This window comes from Moschus berezovskii, chromosome 2 (assembly GCF_049115385.1).
Source record: "Moschus berezovskii isolate FMDL1 chromosome 2, NW_MosBer_1.0, whole genome shotgun sequence".
NCBI classification, from domain to species: Eukaryota; Metazoa; Chordata; class Mammalia; order Artiodactyla; family Moschidae; genus Moschus; species Moschus berezovskii.
This window is the reverse complement of record NC_142461.1, coordinates 3781028-3785271: the sequence shown is the minus strand read 5'-3', so window position 1 is coordinate 3785271 and position 4244 is coordinate 3781028.

Below are 4244 nucleotides of genomic sequence, written 5' to 3'. Positions count from 1 at the left end.
TAAAAGACGCTTGCTCCTTGGAAGTAAAGCTATGACCAACCTAGATAGCATATTAAAAAGCAGAGACGTTACTTTGCCAACAAAGGGCCGTCTAGTCAAGGCTATGGTTTTACCAGTTTTTTCATGTATGAATGTGAGACTATAAAGAAAGCTGAGCGCCGAAGAATTGATGGTTTTGAACTGTGGTGCTGGAGAAGACTCTTGAGAGTCCCTTGGACTGCAAGGAGATCCAACCAGTCCATTCTAAAGGAGATCAATCCTGGGTGTTCATTGGAAGGACTGATGCTGAAGCTGAAACTCCAATACTTTGGCCATTTCATGCGAAGAGTTGACTCACTGGAAAAGACTCTGATGCTGGGAAAGGTTGGGGGCGGGAGGAGACAGGGACGACAGAGAATGAGATGGCTGGATGGCATCACCGACTCGATGGACATGAGTTTGAGTGAACTCCGGGAGTTGGTGATGGACAGGGAGGCCTGGCGTGCTGCGGTTCATGGGGTTGCAGAGAGTCGGACACGACTGAGCGACTGAACTGAACTGATAAATCCCCAATTGACCGAGGCTCAAGGCCACACAGGCAACGCATGGAAGGACATGAGCCCAGCTGACTCTCCTTGCCTTAAGGTTCCTGCCGCAGGCTCATCCCAGAAAGAATCCAGTTCTGGAGAGACCAGGGGGATGGGTACTGGAGGAGGCTGCTGCAGGATTTATACTCTTGCCCTGGAGGGAAGCTGAGCTTCTGGTTTTGGTTACTGTTTGTTTTTAGTCACTGAGTCGTGTCCAACTCTTTGCGACTCCATGGACTGTAGAGCCTGCCAGGCTCCTCTGTCCATGGGGTTTCCCAGGTAGGAACACTGGAGTGGGCTGCCATTTCCTCCTCCCAGAGATCTTCCTGATTCAGGGACGGAACCCGCGTCAGCTGCGTTGGCAGGCGGATTCTTTACCACCGAGCCGCCAGGGACCAAAGCACTCAGTTGTGTGGTTTCACTCATGCGTGCATCATTCGCTCACTGCCCGAATGTCCAGTGCGCCGAGACAGGGCTGGATGCTGGGGGTTCAGTGGGAGTAGGAGGCCCCCTGTCTCCCTGACACCTGAAGCTCACAGCTGAGCTGGAGACAGGTGAGGAGTGGGGCGCCCAGATGCAGGCACACCCGGGGGTACCCCATCCAGACCAGGTGGTGAGAAGAGGCTTCTAGACCTGAACGTGAGTTGGGGGTAGGCCAGGCAAGGCAGAGGGAATGAGCAAAAGCCAGGCAGGAGATAAGGGAGGAGGCTGATGCTGGGAGGCTGGGGGCGAAGGTGAGTTGGAGGCAGGAGTGGAGATGGAGGGGGGTGGGAAGCAGTGAGCGAGGGAGCTGGGAGAAGGCCAGGGTCTCCTGTGAAGGACCCTGGAGTGAGGACCACCGCACACAAGCCCCCTTCCTCTTTCTGGGCCCCAGGCTCCTCTTCTTAGCAGAATGAAGAGCCAGCGTTTGAGTACACCTGGCCCGTCCTGAAGCCCCTTTGCACCTGTCCTCATGTTGTTGGTCAGCAGCAGGATCTCAGGCCGTGTTCACCCCCATGTCACAGATGGAAACAGAGGGTCTGAGCCGGCAGCTGGGTTTGAGACGGGAACCCGTGTCTCCTGATTCTAACTTTCTTGTTTCCCGTCCCCTTTCTCTCAATAAGGGGGTTGTCAGCGGGCTGCTCTCTGACGCTAAGGTTCTGGAGTTGGGGTTCAAACCCTGCTTCTGTTGCATGACCTTGAGTAACTAAGTTGGCTTCTCTGGGCCTGTGTCCTCCTTCTTGAAACAAAGCTATGACTAGCCCCCACCTCATTGGGTTGCGGGGGGTTAGCTGAGTTGGCACACACGGAGCTCTGAGCCCAGTACCAGCTACAGTAAGTGCTTAATACACTTTGCTCTACTCCCTGGGCCCCCACATCCTGAGACCCCGGACTGCCAGGCTGGGGGTGAGAGTGCAGCAGGGTTCCACGCTCGTGTGCACACCCCTGCCTCCCGATGCCCAGCTTTGCTGGTTGTCACAGCTGGCAGCCTCAGCTGCTCGTTAGAAGCGGTAGCCTGGGAAGCTGACAGCAGTGTTGCTGTGCCAGCCTCCGGGGAGGACAGGGCCGCCTCCCTGCGTTCACGGTTGATCCTGACGTGGAGAGCTGGGCAGGCTGGGTCAGGTCAGATGGGCAGGCAGCAGGTGCCTGGCCATGGATCTAGGGCACTAAGTTGCCTCCTTCCCTTTTCCTGTTGCCTCTCCCTCATCCTTCCCCTCCCCAAGCCCCCAACAACTTTGTGCGGAGAGCCAGATTTTCTTGCTAAACCACAGCTTTGCTCTGCCAGGTTTCCATTTGCTGGAGAAGGTCACAGGCCATCCTTCCCCATCAGCATCTTCCTTCCTTCCACCCGCCGCCCTTTGCTGACCTGGCCATCGGGACCTCTGTCCCAACACGCAGCCCAGGGCCCCATTCTCCAGCGCTGACTTTCCAGTCTCGACACCAGGCCTTGCGCTGGGAGCATTCACCTCCATGGCCTCGTGTGGTTCTCACACCCCACGATGCTCGTCATTATTACCCACATTTTACAGAAAGGGGAGATGGACACTGGGAGGGGGTGGGGTGACTAACCCAAGGCCAAGAGGGCCTTGAACGACAGAGCCCATGTTGCCCCCAGTCTGCTCCTTGGGAGATGTGGTGTTGATGGTGATGATAAGGTGCAGTGACAATTTCCCAGTGCTCTCTTGGGCACTGCCAGCCTGGGCAGGGTCTCTCACTTTGGGTTCAGACCTAGAGGGGCAACAGTTCAGTTCAGTCGCTCAGTCATGTCCGACTCTTTGCGACCCCATGAATCACAGCACACCAGGTCTCCCTATCCATCACCAACGCCCGGAGTTCACTCAAACTCATATCCATCGAGTCGGTGATGCCATCCAGCCATCTCATTCTCTGTCGTCCCCTTCTCCTCCCACCCCCAACCTTTCCCAGCATCAGACTCTTTTCTAGTGAGTCAACTCGTCGCATGAGGTGGCCAAAGTATTGCAGTTTCAGCTTCAGCATCAGTCCTTCCAATGAACACCCAGGACTGATCTCCTTTAGGATGGACTGGTTGGATCTCCATGAAGTCCAAGGGACTCTCAAGAGTCTTCTCCAGCACCACAGTTCAAAAGCATCAATTCTTCAGCGATCAGCTTTCTTCACAGTCCAACTCTCACATCCATACATGACCACGGGAAAAACCATAGCCTTGACTAGACGGACCTTGGTTGGCAAAGTAATGTCTCTGTTTTTTAATATGCTATCTAGGCTGGTCATAACTTTCCTTCCAAGGAGTAAGCGTCTTTTAATTTCATGGCTGCAATCAGCATCCACAGTGATTTTGGAGCCCCCAAAAGTAAAGTCTGACACTGTTTCCATTGTTTCCCCATCTATTTCCCATGAAGTGATGGGACCAGATGCCATGATCTTCATTTTCTGAATGTTGAGCTTCAAGCCAACCTTTTCACTCTCCTCTTTCACTTTCATCAAGAGGCTTTTGAGTTCCTCTTCACTTTCTGCCATAAGGGTGGTGTCATCTGCATATCTGAGGTTATTTATATTTCTCCTGGCAATCTTGATTCCAGCTTGTGCTTCTTCCAGCCCAGCATTCCTCACGATGTACTCTGCATATAAGTTAAATAAGCAAGGTGACAATATACAACCTTGACGAACTCCTTTTCCTATTTGGAACCAGTCTGTTGTTCCATGTCCAGTTCTAACTGTTGCTTCCTGACCTGCATACGGGTTTCTCAAGAGGCAGGTCAGGTGGTCTTGTATTCCCATCTCTCTCAGAATTTTCCAAAGTTTATTGTGATCTACACAGTCAAAGGCTTTGGCATAGTCAATGAAGCAGAAATAGATGTTTTTCTGGAACTCTCTTGCTTTCTCCATGATCCAGCGGATGTTGGCAATTTGGTTTGGTGCCTCTGCCTTTCCTAAAACCAGCTTGAACATCTGTAAGTTCACGGTTCACATATTGCTGAAGCCTGGCTTGGAGAATTTTGAGCATGACTTTACTAGCGTGTGAGATGAGTGCAATTGTGCGGTAGTTTGAGCATTCTTTGGCATTGCCTTTCTTTGGATTGGAATGAAGACTGACCTTTTCCAGTCCTGTGGCCACTGCTGAGTTTTCCAGATTTGCTGGCATATTGAGTGCAGCACTTTCACAGCATCATCTTTCAGGATTTGAAATAGCTCGACTGGAATTCCATCACCTCCACT